Raw genomic sequence first — 18,173 nt, 5'->3', positions numbered from 1 at the left:
CTCTAGTAACAAATTCATATAAGTCTTCCCATACTTCTCTACATTTTACATACTCGCTGTCCCTTATAGCATTGTAACATTTCATTAACCACACTCTTTTGCCAGTCCCTAATTGATAGACATCTACTTTACTTCTAGCTCTTTGCTAGCACAGAAAGAACTGTTTTGAATTACTTTTTTCCCTTTTGACTGCACTGAGAAAGATACCTAGCAAATGGACCTCTGAGTCAAAAATTATGGTATTTTAGTAACTTTTAAAAATCATAATTTCAATTGCTTTCCAGAAATGTTAGACTAATTCATAACTCTATCTAGAGTGTGTTAGTATGCTTGTCTTTCCATAGCTCTTTCAGTTTTGATTATTGTGAAACCTTAGTATTTTTTCCATGGTCTTTTTATGCATTTTTCTCTCCCTTGAACTTCCAGAATAAAGTACAACAAGGAGGGTGCTTTCAGAGGAATACCTTTAAGAAGGGATTTCTGAAACTCCAGTTCTTTTATGCTTTCTGCCTTTCTGATTCCTTTTTTATATCAGAGTTCTTTGATACCAAGAATGGATCATTTCTAGCCTTGGAGTTTATCTTGTGGGTAAAGTATTTTCAGGCTCTTAATCTATGTGTCTAAGTTTGAGAGTTGGGCACTGGTCATCTAATGGGAAATTTCTTTTATACTGTGAAATTTGGACAAGAAAGAAAACTAAAGGAAGAGACTGTACGCCAAGGGAAGAGGAGATCTCAGACCCATAATGAGGCTTCCACAGACTCACACAGGGGTACTTCAATGGTGACAAGAGCCAACTGGGAATTTTGTTACCCACCACTCAGTCCTGGATCACAAGTTCAGGGCAGAGTGAAAGGGAGACCTTCAAAATGGGATAATAATTTCTCAGCAGCAAAACCCTGAATGATATGAGGCGGGGTGAGGAGGGCAGCGGGGAGGAAGAGGAAATTCAGAAACCAGCTGCAAAGCAGAATGAGGAGAAAACTCCAGACTAGTTCTGTTACTCTGAACCAGCAAAGCTCTTCATTTGACTGATAAAGCTCACTTTATGCTTACTCAAGACCCAAACCTAGGTCAGGAACTTGCAGAGCTCAGACCAGGTGAACAGACATCAGACTTTGCCCTGAAGCAGTAAAAGCCTGCCCCTAAGATTCTAGAATAATACAATATTCAATAAAGCAGCAACAAGACCCATCCAGACCTTCCCTCCAATAGAGTCCAGTCTTAATGTTAAGTCCCTGGAAGAAAGGGGTTAAAAACAGCAACACTGAATTGAGGCAATTCACTCCAGACACACTGCAGACACAAAGAAGGAAATGATTCTAAAACTTCTACAAGCCTTGCCCCAGAGTAAAACATAGTTTTGGGATGAACTCAACTAGAATATTTGGAAGAGATGAAGCAAGAGTTAAAAACTTTTTATAAATAGAATGAAAGAATTTAAAGAAAAAATTGGAAAAGAAATGGGAGCCATGAAAGAAAGAATTGAAAAATCTTGTCCCAAAAGGTATAAAACCTTGCTCAAACAACAAAAACTACAATGGATAAAACAGAAGCCAGAGACTTTATACAATAATAAGAAATATTAAAACAAAACCAAAAAACAAAAATGTAAAGTAAAAAAAAAAAGAAAGAAAGAAAGAAAAGAAAATGTAAAGTATCTCAGAGCACAACTGACCTAGAAACAGAGCAAGGAGAAAAATTTAAGAATCACTGAACTATCTCAATGGCATGACTAAAATAAGAGCCTAGATATCATTTTTCAAGGAACTTTAAAGAGAAACTGCCCAGATCTCTTAAAGCCAGAGAGCAGAGTGGAAACAGAATATACTTATCACCTCCTGAAAGAACCTCCCCAATTCTTACTTTCCCAGGAAAGTTAGAGCCAAAATCCACAGCTTCCAGATCAAAGAAAAAATATAGCAAGGAGTCAGAAGCAAAGAATTTAGAATTTAGTTACCAAGGAGCTATAGTCAAGATCACACATTATTTAGTAGCCTACCACTATAAAAGATAACAGAACATGAAATATGATATTCCAGAAAGTAAAGGATATGCACTTACAACCGAGAATAGTTTACCCTCAAAAACTAAGTATAACTCTTTGGTGCAAAAAAAAAAAAAAAATGGGTCTTTAATGACCCATTCCTGATAAAACACAGGAGTTAAAAGACATATGAAAGTATAAACACAACTGAACAATCATAAGAGATTAAAAATGAATAAACTGTTTACTTTAAATATGAGAAGAGGTTGCACCCATCTAAACCTTATTATCATCAAAGTTTACAAAGGAAGTCTAATTATGCAATACCTAAGAGTGCATCCATTACATTTTGATGATCCTACGAATGAAAAGAGAGGGAGGGAGATTTCTGGGGTTGGGAGGAGGGAAGGGAAAGGAAGGTTAGAGAAAATAATATCACATAATCAGAGTATGTAGATAAGGAAAGGGGGATGGAGGGAGTGGTTGGCACTTGAATTTCACTCTGAACTAACTGGTCAACAGAAGGGAGAACATATATCTATACCCATAGAGCTAGGTACAGAAATACTTTTCACTCAATAGGGAGATAGAAGGAAAGAGAAGGGGGAATTAGAAAGAGAAGAGATTAAGGAAAGTTTTAATTATAAACAAAATAAACTCATGATGTACAAAAATTTTATACCTCTTTTTGAGAGGGTAAAAAATGGGAATCTCAAGTAGGGACTCATCATGTTATGCCACATTTCCTTTAATTTTTCTGCCTCACTTTCCCTAAACTGTTCTGCCTCAGTTTCCCTGAATTGTTCTGCCTCAGTTTCTCTAAATTGTTTTGCCTCAGTCCCCCTGATTGAACCTCCCCCCACTTCTTGACCATTAGAACTGATATAGATTAGGGTTGGGAGCTCTGACCATTAGCATTCCATTGGCTCATCTCAGATACCTAGCTGGCACCCTTTATCTCTCCTTCCAGACTTCCTGTCTCTAGCCTGACTACCTACTTCACTCCCTATTTATAGGGATTTATGATCCTTCCCGTCAGAACCAGATTTATGGTCTGTTCCTGGAAATTCCTGCTCACCAGTGCTCTACTCTTCTCCCCACCCCCTGCCTTTGTTTCCCTTTGTTGCCTTTGTTTAGAGTCTATAAAAATTCTCTGGAATTCTTCACTTGACACTGAATGCTTTGAGACTCAAATCCCATTCAGTCTGCTGGGGTCAACATGGATCCTGTTTTGCCCTGAAACAATGTCTCCCTCTCAAATAAAATATTAAAAACTCTTTAATCTCTATCTTGCCAGTTTCTCTGGCATTACAATCATTTGGATAATGGGTGAACAAGTTATAATATATAAATGTGACGGAAGACTATTATACTGCAAAAAATGACAAAGGAAATGGTTTCAGAGAAACCTGGGAAGACTTGTATGAAGTGATGCAGAGTAAAGTAAGCAGAGCCAGGAGAATAAATTTTAAAAATAAATAACTTTGAAAGAATTAGAAATTCTGATCAGCATAATGGACAATGATTCCAGAGAACTAATGATTAAAACATGTTGTTTACCTTTTCATAGGGAAGTGAAGAACTCAAGAATGTAGAATAAGATTTTTTTTTTTAAATATGTGTAGTGTTCCTGTTTGGTTTTCTGGAGGTCTTGGAGCAGGCTTCGTTTCAGCAAAGTAATCACCATGAAAATAGCTAGGTGTTAAAGTCCAAATTCTTTATTTTCTCCTTTCCTGGGGCTGGGCAGCTTTCTGGAGAGCCTTCAGACAGGTCTTGATCTCAGTGCAGGAAGTGCAGGAGGCCAACCACATAGTGGTGTGAGATGAAAGGCTTGTGCTTCAGTCTCTAAGCCACCACAAAGGTAGACGATAGAATGAATCTGTTTCTCAGTCCTACCCTGGCTGAGTTTGTCCCAGCTTTATATGCTCTATTTTAATTACATGGTAGGTATTAATCTTGTAGAACTATATTAAGTACTATTGGAGAAATTAGAATCAAAACATTAAGTACTACCAAAACACTAAATGCTATCAAAATATTAAAATGCTACCAAAACACTAAATCTACCAAAACATACATTATCTAAATTAACAGAATGCCAAATTAAGATTATTCAATCTCAAAAAAAAAAGAGGTTTTTTTGATTCAATTGTAAAGGAACTACTAAAGAGGGTTGGAGGTAAGGGGGACAAGAGAACCCTGTGGTCCAGATGAATTTCAAGAAGAATTCTATTGTACTTTTAAAAGACAATACCTATGCTACACAAATATTCCCAACAATTGTTTTTTAAAAGCACTCTATTAAATTTCTTTCAAGAGACAAAAGAGAAATACAAATCAATAATATTGTTATTTTGTTGCTGTCCAATGCTTATCATCCCATTTGGGGTTTTCTTGGCAAATTTATTGGAATTGTCATTTCCTTCTCCAGCTTATTTTACAAATGAAGAAACTGAGGTAAACAGAGTTAAATGACTTGCCCAGGTTCATACAACTAGTAAGTTTCTGAGGCCAGATTTGAATTCAGCAAGATAAGTTTTCATAACTTCAGACCTGATACTTTATTCACTATGCTATCAACCTGCCTACAATAATATTAGTGAATATAAATTTAAAGGCTTTAAATAGAATTCTGGTAAAAATGACTACAACAATCAATCTAAAAAAATCACTAGATTCCAAGAAGGGAAACAAGGATGATTCAATTTAATAATATTTTAAAAGGAAAAATCCCTTCCAATACATGATTATATCACTAGATCCAGAAAAAAGCTCATAACAAAGTGCGACATCCATTTATATTAAACCTTTATGATGTTTAAGCATATAAAAAAATTTAAAATATGATAAATTATTTATCTAAAATTAATGTGGTCCCTCCTATAAGCTTCTATGGATCAGTGACATAACACCCTGGGAGAGAAGACTGTCTTTTGGAGCTACATTGGATTTGGTTACAGAGAAGATGACATCTAGCTTTAGCAAGAATGGAGCATTAGGAGAAGCTTAGCTGGGAAACAGCAAGACCAGATGGAAATAGGGAAAATAACCCAGAGATTACACTGGTAGGCATATATCCTGGAAAGTCATTGACAAAAAGAAAGGTTTCACATATGCAAAAATATTTATATATTTTGTGGTAGCAAAGAACTGGAAACAAAGTAGATGCTCATCAATTGGGCAATAGACCATCAAATTGTATTATATGAATGCCATAGAATATTAGTAAGTTATTTCTTACAACAAATTGTTTCAACAAATATAATGAATATAGAGGATTAAAAAATTATACAAACTGATGCAAGATAATTAGAATTAGGAAAACAATATACATGATTACAACATTGTGTATGAAAAACAAAAACAAAATGATTGAAATTAAATGTTTCAAACTGATAAAGATCAAGCTTGGCTCCAAAGAAGATATTTGAGAATAAACCTTCCTCTGCTCCTTTGCAAAAGTAGGGATCTGTGAATGTGGAATGTTGAATATAACGTGAGAGTTTTCCAATGTCTTGATTGGTTTTGCTAAACACAAGTGTTTATAAGGAATAAAGCTAGTTTTATAAAATGAAGATCATAATAGGATGACAGAACATGCTTAGAAATGGGTACCAGTCCACAGGACAGGAACAGACAATTTTCAGATGAAGAAATTAAAGCCATCTAAAGTCATATGAAAAAAATGCTCCAAATCATTATTGATCAGAGAAATGCAAATTAAAACAACTCTGAAGTATCACCTTATATCTATCAGATTAACTAAGATAACAGGAAAAGATAATAATAAATGTTGGAGGGCATGTGGGAAAACTGGGACACTAATGCATTGTGGGTTTTTATTTTTTATTTTTTATTTTTAGTCAATTTAACCTTTTTTTAAAAAATAACTTTTTATTGACAGAACCCATGCCAGGGTAATTTTTTACAGCATTATCTCTTGCATTCACTTCTGTTCCAATTTTTCCCCTCCCTCCCTCCACCCCCTCCCCCAGATGGCAAGCAGTCCTTTACATGTTAAATATGTCACAATATATCCTAGATACAATATATGTGTGCAGAACCAAACAGTTTTCTTGTTGCACAGAGAGAATTGGATTCAGAAGGCATAAATAACCTGGGAAGAAAAACAAAAATGCAAGCAGTTTATATTCATTTCCCAATGTCCTTTTTTTGGGTGTAGCTGCTTCTGTCCATCTTTGATCAATTGGAACTGAATTAGCTCTCTTTATCGAAGAGATCCACTTCCATCAGAATACATCCTCAAACAGTATCGTTGCTGAGGTATATAATGATCTCCTGGTTCTGCTCATTTCACTCAGCATCAGTTCATGTAAGTCTCGCCAGTCCTCTCTGTATTCATCCTGCTGGTCATTTCTTACAGAACAATAATATTCCATAACATTCATATACCACAATTAACTCAGCCATTCTCCAATTGATGGGCATCCATTCATTTTCCAGCTTCTAGCCACTACAAACAGGGCTGCAACAAACATTTTGGCACATACAGGTCCCTTTCCCTTCTTTAGTATCCCTTGGGGGTATAAGCCCAGTAGAAATACTGATGGATCAAAGGGTATGCACAGTTTGATAACTTTTTAAACATAGTTCCAAATTGCTCTCCAGAATGGCTGGATGACACTAATGCATTGTTGGTGGAGTTGTCAACTGATCCAACCATTCTGGTGAGTAGTGAACTATGCCCCAAAGGTTATAACACTGTGCATACTTTTTGATTCAGCAGTATCTCTATTGGGCCTGTATCCCAAAGAGATCATAAAAGAAGGAAAAGGACCTACATGTGCTAAAATGTTTGTAGTAGCTCTTTTTGTAATGGCAAGGAATTAGAAATTAAGGGCATTAATAATTGTGGAAATATATATAGAAAAATTGCACATGTTTAAAACATATTGGATTACTTGTCATCTAGGGGAGGGGGTGGGAGAAAGGCGTAAAAATTTGGAAACAAGATTTTGCAAGGGTTAATAATTGAAAATTTATCCATACATATGTTTTGAAAATAAAAAGCTTTAATTTAAAAAAAATTGAGTGCAAGCTCATCAGTTGGAGAATGGCTGAATAAATTATGGTATATGAATGTAATGGATTATTATATTCTATAAGAAATGATGAGCAGGCTGATATCAGAAAAGCCAGAAAAGACTTACATAAACTGATACTGAGTGAAGGGAGCAAAACCAGGAGAACACTGTATATAGTAACAGCAAGATTATATAATGATCAACTGTGATGGAATTGGCTCTTCTCAGCAATACAGTGAACCTAGAAAATTCCAATAGATTTGGAATGGAAAGTGCCATCTGCCTCCAGAGAGAGAAATATGGAGACTGAATGTGGATCAAAACATACTATTTTCACCTTTGTTTGTTGGCTTGCTTGCTTTTTCTTGTAATTTTTTTCCCTTTTGGTCTGATTGTTCTTGCACAAAATGAGATATATGGAAATGTGTTTAAAATGATTACACATGTTTAACATATGTCAGATTGCTTGCCATCTTGGGGAGGAGGGAAATTAAGGAAGGGAAGAAGAAAAATTTGGAACACAGTCTTACAAAAATGAATGTTGAGACCAGCAGGATGATTTCAGAAAGGCCTGGAGAGACTTACATGAATTGATGCTAAGTGAAGTAAGTAGATCCAGGATGAACATGACAACAAGAAGATTATGCAATGATCAATTCTGACAGACATGGCTCTTTTCAAAAGCAAGATGATTCAGGCTAATTCCAATAGATTTGTGATGGAGAGAGCCATCTGCACCCAGAGAGAAGATTGTGGGGAATGAGTGTGGATCACATGATAGTATTTTCATCTTTTTTATTTTTGTTTGCTTGCATTTTGTTTTCTTTCTCATTTTCCCCCTTTTTTTTTGATCTGATTTTTTCTTGTGCAGCATGATAAATGTGGAAATATGTATAGAAGAAATGCACATATTTAACTTGGATTATTTGTTTTCTTAGGGGAGGGGATGGGAGGAAGAAAGGGAGAAAAATTTTTCATGTAAGGTTCTGCAAGGCTAAAAGTTGAAAACTATCTTTACATGTATTTGGAAAAATGAAATACAACTGAGCAAATAATTTAAAAAACCAAAAGACTATGAGTTCCTTAAGAACAAAGAAAGAGAAGAAAAAAGAAGTGGGTACTGGTCATACCCAGGCAAAGAAATGAAAATCAGAAATATTTCACTTTGCGATTAGAAATCATAGATTAGAGCAGTCTATGCTTCTTTGACAACCACCCTCCCCTTTTATATGGTCTTACTTTCTCTATATCCTGGAGGTGGAAGAAGGGGCTGGAAATCTGTATCTCTATATCTCTTGACTGTTTTTCAAACTGCTACATCAGCTCCCACTCTGTGTGGGCCAAAGGTGTCAAACACACAGCCAGTAATACTCCAAGTATAGCATTCACCAGAATAAAATGCAACTGGAAAATAATAAGCAAAATAAATAAAAACACAATTTTGTTGTTTAGTTGTTTTTCAGTCATGCCCAAGTGTTTGTGACCCCTTTGGGGATTTTCCTGACAAGAAATTGGAGAGATTTGCCAATTCCTTTTCCAGCTCTTTTACAGATGAGGAAACTGAGGCAAACAAGGTTAAGTGACTTGCTCAGGGTCACACAGCTAGTGAATGTCTGAGGCAAGATTTAAATTCATATCTTCCTGATTCCAGATCCTGTTTTCTATCCACTAGGCCATTTATCTGCCCCCCAAAGACAATAGAACATGGATAATGTTACTATGCTGGTTTTCTAAGTGAATGTGAGACTGCACATTTTAGTGGCACCCCCACCCCACCCTTGCCCTGCTCTATATTCTCTATGAATTTTGCATCTTGATAATCCCTGGGAGGGTAGTGGTTAGTGTTATATGCACCTTCTCTCTGAAAGATGAGTCTTCTTCTTCTTCCTCCTTTTTTTTCTCTGTCTTTCTCTCTGTTTCTGTCTCTCTGTCTCTCCCTCTCTTCATCCTCCTCTCTCTCTCTTTCTCTCTCTGTTTCTCTGTCTCTCTCTCCCTTCATCCTTCTCTCTCTCTCTCTCTCTCTCTCCCTCCCTCCCTCCCTCTCTTTCTCTCTGTGTCTATGTCTGTCTGTCTGTCTCTTTCCTTTTCCATCCCTCCCCCTCTTTCCCTATCTCTCTCTGTCTCTGTTTGTCTTTCTGTCTCTGTGTATCTCTCCTCTATGTCTCTTTCTGTCTCTGTCTGTCTGTCTTTCTCCATGCAAGTTGAGATTGTTCTTCTCCCTTCTAAAAAAGTTTTTACATTCATACAATACTTACTATACTTCTCAAAAAACAAATGAGTAAATTCCTTTACAAAGTACATTCTCCTCCCCCACTACCTGCTCCAAGTAGAACACAAACAAATAAACAAAAAACCCCAAGATTATACAAGATTGTATAAATATGTACTTTAACTTTGGCAATGTGGTAGTGAAACTCTGAACTATGAATATGCAGGAATAGTGTTTACGGGGCACTGGACTGGAATAGTTAACTTGAAGTAATATCTCTACATGACAGCAGGTTGTGATCTAAGCTATCTATAGCTTTTTTTCCACTTCAACAGGTAAGCAGCTTTTAGGGTCCAGTCTTGGATGTCTCAGAGACATTTCAAACTCAACATATCTAAAACAGAACTCATTATCTTTTCCTGTAATTCCAACCTTCTACAAAATTTTCCTATTTCTATTGATTACACTACCATTCTATTTTTCTAGGTCCTTAATTTTAACATTCTTCCCTATTCTTCATTCTCCCTCACTTCACATGGTCAACAATTGCCAAATATTGCTATTTCTAACTGCACAACTTCTCTCAAATCCATCCCCTTTTCTCTCTTCACACAGATACCACCTTAGTTCACTCTTGCCTAGACTACTACAATGTTTTCTAATGAGTCACTTTTTCTCAAGTTTCTCCTCACTCTAATCTTTCCTTCACATAGCTGCCAAAGTGATTTTCTTAAATGCAGATCTATGTCCCTCCCCTGCTCAATAAAATCTCCATGATAAAATATAAAGTATTTGACACTTAGAAACCTTCATATATACTCCTAAGAAAATAAAAAAAATAGAAAAAACCCATATGTAACCAAAAATATTTATAGTAGAACTTTTAATTGTAGCAAAAAACTGGAAGTAAAATGAATACCCATCAATTGGAGAATAGCTGAACAAAGGAATATAGTGAAATACTATTATGCTGTAAGAAATGATGAAAAGGATGATTTCAGAGAAATTTTGGAAGACTTTTACAAACTGATGTTGAATGAAATAAACAGAACCATGAAAAACAATTTCTACAATAATAATATTATAACAATAAACATCTCTTGAAAGATTTAAGAAATCTGAATAACCATTGACAATTCCAGAGAATAATAATGAAGTGTGTTACCCACCCTTTGATAGAATGATGATAAATTAAAGATGCAGAATGAGACTTTTTTTGAACATGGACAATGAGGAAATTCATTTATCAACTATGCATATTTGTTATAAGAATTTTGTTTTGCTTATATTTTTAATGGCTACGGTAAGTGGTGAGAGAGAAAGAAAAACATTTTTATTAATTGAAGAAGTAAATAAAAAAATTAAAACCTATAATAATCTCCAAAGAGACCAAAGAAAGTACCCATACGTATATAAATATTTAGAGCTACTTTGTATAGCAAAAAACTGAAAACAAAGTATGTGTCCACTAATTGGGAAATATTAGAATAAATTATGGCATATTAGTCAACAAGTGTATTAAGCACCAACAATATGTAGGCACTGTGCTAAGTGCAATGCCATTATGTGAACATAATTGAATATTATTATTATGGAATATTATATCATTCAGTTATATCTAAATAATCATAGTTAATATATTATTATTCTGTTACTGTTTTATATGAACACATTAGAATATTATCGTGCTACCCTTTGCTCCAGCAGTGTTACTACTGGGCTTATATCCCAAAGAGATCTTAAAGAAGGGAAAGGGACCTGTACGTGCAAGGATGTTTGTGGCAGGTCTCTTTATAGTGGCCAGAAACTGGAAACTGAGTAGATGCCCATTAGTTGGAGAATGGCTGAATAAATTGTGGTATATGAATACTAGGGAATATTATTGTTTGGTAAGAAATGATCAACAGGATGATTTCAGAAAGGCCTGGAGAGACTTACATGAACTGATGCTGAGGGAAATGAGCAGGGCCAGGAGATCATTATATATTTCAAGAACAATACTATATGATGATCAATTCTGATGGACCTGGTCATCTTTAGCAAAGAGATGAACCAAATCAGTTCCAGGGGAGCAGTAATGAACTGAACCAGCTACACCCAGAGAAAGAACTCTGGAAGATGACTAAGAACTATTACATTGAATTCCCAATCCCTATATTTTTGCCTGCCTGCCTGCATTTTTTTTTCCTTCACAAGCCAATTGTACAATATTTCAGAGTCCGATTCTTTTTGTACAGCAAAATAACAGTTTGGACATGTAAACTTATTTTGTATTTAATTTATACTTTAACATATTTAACATGTACTGGTCATCCTGCCATCTAGGGGAGGAGTGGGGGGAAGGAGGCGAAAAATTGGAACAAAAGGTTTGGCAATCGTCAATGCTGTAAAATTACCCATGTATATAACTTGTAAATAAAAAGCTATATTAAAAAAAGAATATCATTTTGCTATAATAAATAAGAAAAGGAATTAATTCTGAGAAGTCCGGAAAAACTTAGATGAATTGATACAGAACGAAATTAACAAAAACAGAACAATAGTGAGAAAAAACAGGAGCAGAATGACTATAGATTACAAAGAAAAACAAATTTGAGACTTAAGAACTCTGATCAATGCAATGAACAGCCACACTTTCAAAGAACTAATGAAGCATGCTACACATCTCCTGACAGAGACATGATGGATGTAAGATGCAGATCAAGACACGTTTTGGGGCATAATCAAGGTGTGAATTTGTTTTGCTTTTCCTGGTTTGTTAAAGGGATTGTTTATTTTTTTTTTATTTTATAGAATATATGTCTCAGTGATAAAATGAATCTAGAATCAAATAGAAATGCTGTCCACTAATTCCTATGCATATAACACATCTATAACATCTTCAATGAGATGTCCAATAGAAATCTTAAACTCCAAATGTCTAACAGGGAACTCATCCTTCCTCCAAATTATACCTTTATCTTAACTTTCCTATTACTAATAATGATATCATGTTCCTCCTTAACCAATATGATTTTAAGAATTTGTTATTACATTAAATGTCTTATTAGCCTATTCATTTCCCTACTTCTAACTTTTCTCTGATTCTTAAAAATGTAGGGAAAATTCAGAGTAAAAAGATATTTGGCCAAGTGGAAAAATTACCCAAAACCTATCGCAGGAGACTACTGTCTCATGGAGATCAAGGCCCCTCACCTATTCAAGGAGTGGGACAGGATTGGGAAGAGCAGGAGAAAGTGAGATCTCTGGAAGTGTCAACCTAAAAGATAAATTAACCATTGAATTACATGCAGATAGGCGTCATGGAATTGTAGTAGACCATGCCCCATTATCAGCTAAGGTGGTTGACCTGTGCTGCATTACTGAATCCTTGAAAACCATAGATAAAAAAGCTTTTTACAAGATAGCAGATACCTGCCAGATGCTAGTGTGTAGTGTGGATAGGGATCTTTACCCACCTCCAGAAGACCCAGTGGCCACTACTGCAAGCAAGTAAGAAAAAAGACAAGGGCAGGGAGAGGAAATTCATCTGGAACCATGGTATCACTCTGCCACTTAAGAATGTCAGAAAGAGAAGTTTCCATAAAACAGCCAAGAAGATGTAGATTGAAACACCAGATGTGGAAAAAGAAGTTAAGAGGCTTCTCAGTATAGATGCAGAAGCTGTTGGTGCCTGATGGGAGGTAACTGCAGGAGATGAAACAAAGGAAGCACACAACCAGGTTTCCCTAGCAGGCCAGTGGCCATAAGCAGGGCCATAGTTCCTCAGGACATGACGAGCTTAGGGAGATAGTTAATGATATTAGCAGCAGTAGTGAAGAAGAAGAAGATGAGAGAGATCCTCATGATGATGAAGATATAAACATCATTGACACTGAAGAAGACCTAGAGAGGCAACAACAAGATAAGTTTGATGAATCTGATGAGCAGCGCCAAGAAAATGAGTAAACAAATCAGATGATCATGGGAATTCAGAAGCAGATTTATTAGAAAGGTAAACTCCAAGAGATCCAAGAGAGAGCAAAATAGCAAGAAGACCTCATCATCAAAGCAGAAAATCTGGCACTCAAGACTCGTCTTCAGGCTGTTTTGGTTGAGCTCAAACAGCAGGAAGAATGAGAGAAACAACAGCTCAGTTCCTTGCAGGAACAGCTAGAATCACTCCTGGAGAACTCCTGCCTATAAATTCACTGTTGTCCTCATATTGGTAATTGTCTTACATGACATCTTTTGGATTGAGTCCAATATAGATTGTTAATACGGATATTTGGTTTCACCATTATTCTTTTGCCTAGTTTGAATTCATCCCATTTCTTTCTCTATAACTGTTTTTTGCTATAAACTTCTACATTAATAAGTAAAAGGTGTTAAGGGAAGAGTGGTTGTAGAAGAGTATTGGGATTAATGACTTAAATAATTCAACTTCTACAATTCCTACACTGATTCCAGGGCTTTGCTTCTCAGTATGAAAATTTACTGTTGCCTTTTGGTAAGAACCCACTTATATTTGAGGATAGATGCTGTAAAGCTTGCTTTGGGATACATTTTAGTTTCTTAACTGTTTTAGGTAACTCCTTCTGTGGAGCTGCAAGTCTTATATATAGTGTTAGATAATATCTGTAACAACTTACTGAGAATTTATCTCCATTTTTTTACTTCATTAATGTTGATATTCAGTGGATAATGAGGTTATTTTTATGATATGTTAGAATCTTTCATTTTACATGCGAGTAATAGACCTTGTTTGGCAAGTTTTAAGGCCACATATTTTTCTCCTCTTTGTGGTTGATAAAACTGCTATTCGGTTTTCTGGTTTTAAATACGTTTTTGTTTAACTCTTTGACCCACTTGGAATTTATTATAATAGGGTTCCAAGTTCATTCTTCATGTTATGATCTGATTTTTCCAACTATGTTAAAGAATTATTTGACTGCCTTAAAAAAAATTTCTTTAGGGCTCTTTAGTCTTCTGGCTTCAAGAGAGAAGTTAGAAGATGCTAATTCTATTTCAGATTGCTAAAGAAAAAGATTCTAGAGACAAGCTTATATGAGAGGAGCTGGCAGTCTCCATTTATCCCTATCCCCACTTGCTACACTAGAAATTTAGGGGAGTATCTCCTTGGTTCTCTTAGCTAAGCTGAGTCCTTTTGGTAAGATCTGAGACTCTCTTAGTTAAGCTGAGTCCCCTTCCTCCCAATGAAAGCTCCTTCACTCTGTATTGTTTGGCACACATTTTCCTATATATACTTTCTCTGACTTCTATTTTGCTACCAACTTGGATAGAAGAGTTTCTTTGCTAGTTGTTATGTGTGTCCATTGTGATAAGATTATTCAGTGGGATGGGAGTCAAGCTTTGGATTAAAAAGCTTGGGATCTTTCTTCCCTTAAAAATGAAACAGCAATCAGAAGTTAACTTGTACTAAATAATTACATCCTTTAGACTAGCAATATTTAAGGGAGCAGAGTGATATTATTTTGACTCAGTCAGTATCCATTCTCTTTGAGGAGAGCAGAGTTGTCTCTGGACCCAATCTTCTTCCTTCCCATTTTGATCAGAATTAAAGTCTCCCTTGGAAAAGGGCTGGGGAAGAAGAGGCTACAGATGTATATTCTGCCCCGCTTCAAGCCGCACAATGATATATCCATAATACATGTGTGAATAGCCCTCACCAGATGAGCATTAAACATTCTATTTGGCTACTTCTGTTGCCTTTGTATGCTTACAATCATCTGCTGACTGTTTTCTCATCCTTCTTCACTTCAAACACATTTTAAAGTCTTTCTTTGAATTTTAAAGGTTATTTTGAAGTTCATTTGCCCCTATATTGATGTGCCAAATGTATTGTCTTCCCCATTCTTCATAGTAAAAACAATATGTTATAAAAACCTGTGCAGATTTTTTTTTCATCTTTTGTCTCCTTCCTCCTCCCAGTCTCACTCTTAGATTCTTTCAGGATGAAGATATTTAATCTATCCATAATGACAATGAAAGGTGGCTTAGGCTACCTGCCAATGAAAGGCATAGTAGATAAAAAGCTGATCTAAGAGTCAAGAAGATCTGAGTTCTTATTCTGATTGTATGACCCTAATCCTCTAGGCAACTCTCAAGGAATATATGTTGCAGAGAAGATGCCAAGGTACATTGACAATAGGAGATTCCCCACATGAGAGTTCTCTATTCCAATAAAATTATAAGGGACAGCTAGGTGGCGCAGTGGATCAAGTGCCAGCCTTAAAGTCAGGAGGACCTGAGTTCAAATTTGATCTAAGATACTTAACACTTCCTAGCTGTGTGACCCTGGGCAAGTCACTTAACCCCAACTGCCTCAAAAAAAAAAAAAAAAAATATATATATATATATATATATATATATATATAATTCCAGATCCTGTTCTTTTCTCTCTAATCTCAGAAAAGTCCTGCCTACCTTTCCTTATAAAAAAAGCCAAAGGGAGATAAGTACAAGTACCCATCCTTTATATGTTCACTGCAGGAAGAAAAGGAATACCTAGAAATTCTTTTGAATCCCCATCTTCAAGTGTTCTGGCCTAGGTTCTTCCTAGTGCTTCAAATCTCAATCCAGTACTTAAAATGTAAACTCATTCACATATAATATTTCATAAATTTGTCATAACTTGACTCATTTGCCTCCACCTAGAGTTTAAACTCTGGGAAAATGCTCAATATATGCTTCATTTCCCTTTTAGATTATTATCTCCTTTCACATGACCCCAAAGGAAAACACTCTTGTTAAAAATTAACAAAATGTACTGCATGAAATCAGAATTAAAAGATACAGCATTAAACTTCTAAACAACTGGGAGCCACCCTGGCAGGTAAAAGGTCTGCAATCTCTATCCAATCTCATCCAGGTATTACCAGCCATCTCAGGTGATTTGTAAGTTTTAATTTATAGTCATGTCAAGATATGACAAACAAGATAGATACAGAATTAATTGGAGGCAATCTCAGAGGGAAGGTGAGGGAGGGGGTGGGAGGGAATCAGGAAAGGTTTTTTGCAGATGATAGTTATTTGAAATTAGATCTTGAGGGAAACCAGAAGGAAGAAGTGAGGAGAAAGAAAGTCAAAAGTTGGGAGCACAGTCAGTGAAAAGGTATCGGGAAGGATGATATTGGGAAACACAAGTTGTGTCCCAAGATGAAGAAGGCTAATATTGCTAGATCATGGAGTACGTGGAAAAGAACAAAGTGTAAGAAGACCTTAGAAGAGGAAGGAGCCAGGTTGTGAAGGGTTTTAAATGTCAAATAGAGGACTTTATTTTTGGTCCTCAAGGTATTATATAGCCACTGGAGTTTTTTGAGTGGAGGAATCGCGTGTTCAGATTTAACTTTAGAAGATTTCTTTGGTAGCTGAGCAATGGATGTATTGCAGTAGAGGGATTCTCAAGGTAGGAAGACCAGTTAGGAGACTATTCCAATAGTGTATGTGAGAGATGTAAGGACTTGTGCCAGAGTGATGGCTGTGTCAGAGGAGAGAAGGGTTTTGCAAAGATAGAATCATAGTCTTGTTTATCCTTTCTGCAACCTTGGACTCTATCATCCTCTTCACCTTGCTACTTCTTTTTTTAAATTTTAATTTAAAAAAATTTTTTAAATTTTTTTCTTTGTTAAAGCTTTTTATTTTTCAAAACATATGCATGGACAATTCTTTAACATTAGCCCTTGCAAAACCTTGTGTTTCAATTTCCCTCCCCTTCCCCCACACCCTCCCCTAGATGGCAGGTAGTCCAATACATGTCAAACATGGTAGAAATATATGTTAAATCCACATGTATTAGACTACTTGCCATTTAGGGGAGGTAGTGGGGAGAAGGAAGGATATCAGGGGGAACAGAAGGCTTTGCAAGGTCAATGCTGAAAAATTACCCATGTATATGTTTTGTAAATAAAAAGCTTTAATTAAAAAAAGAAATATATGTTAAATCCAATATATGCATATATATTTATACAATTATTGTGTCACACAAAAAAAATCAAATCAAATCAGTAAAAAAAAAAGAGAGAGAAGAAAAATAAAATGCAAGCAAACAAAAGAAAATGCTCTCTAGATGTAGATGGCTTTCTTCAACCCCGAACAATTAGAACTGGTTTGAATCATCTCAATGTTGAAGAGAGCCACGGACATCAGAATTAACTGTCATATAGTCTTCTTGTTGCCATGTATAATGATCTTCTGGTTCTACTCACTTCACTTAGCATTAGTTCATGTAAGTCTCTCCAGGCTTCGCTGTATTCATTCTGCTGGTCGTTTCTTATACAACAATAATATTCCGTAACATTTATATACCACAATTTATTCAGCCATTCTCCAATTGATGGGCATCCACTCAGTTTCTAGTTTCTGACCACTACAAAGAGGATTGCCACAAACATTTTTGTACATGTGAGTCCCTTTCCCTTCTTTAAGATCTCTTTGGGATATAATCCCAGTAGAAACACTGCTGGATCAAAGGGTATGTACAGTTTGATAACTTTTTGAGCATAGTTCTAAACTGTTCTCCAGAATGGCTGGATGTGTTCACAATTCCACAACACTGTATCAGTGTGCCAGTCTCCCCACATCCCCTCCCACATCCATCATTATCTTTTCCTGTCATCATAGCCAATCTAAAAGGTATATAGTGGTATCTCAGAGTTGTCTTAATTTGCATTTCTATGATCAGTAGTGATTTGGTGCACTTTTTCATATGGCTAGAAATAATTTCAGTTTCTTCATCTGAAAATTGTCTGAAAATGTCATATCTTTGACCATATATCAATTGAAGAATGGCTTAGATTTTTATAAATTAAGAGTCAATTCTCTATGTATTTTAGAAATGAGGTCTTTATCAGAACCTTTGAATATAAAATTGTTTTCCACCTTGCTACTTCTTTAGATTTTCATGACAGGGTTCTATCCTGCTCTTTCTCCG

General features: G+C 35.8%; 1 pseudogene; it reads left to right on the top strand.

The window, feature by feature from the left end:
• Positions 1 to 13,426, top strand: part of LOC127561325 (transcription initiation factor TFIID subunit 7-like) — a 31,668-nt pseudogene extending 18,242 nt beyond the window's left edge.
• Positions 13,427 to 18,173: the final 4,747 nt, after the last annotated feature.

Source organism: Antechinus flavipes, chromosome 4 (assembly GCF_016432865.1).
Source record: "Antechinus flavipes isolate AdamAnt ecotype Samford, QLD, Australia chromosome 4, AdamAnt_v2, whole genome shotgun sequence".
In the NCBI taxonomy this organism is placed as follows: Eukaryota; Metazoa; Chordata; class Mammalia; order Dasyuromorphia; family Dasyuridae; genus Antechinus; species Antechinus flavipes.
This window is presented reverse-complemented; position numbering and strand designations above follow the sequence as displayed.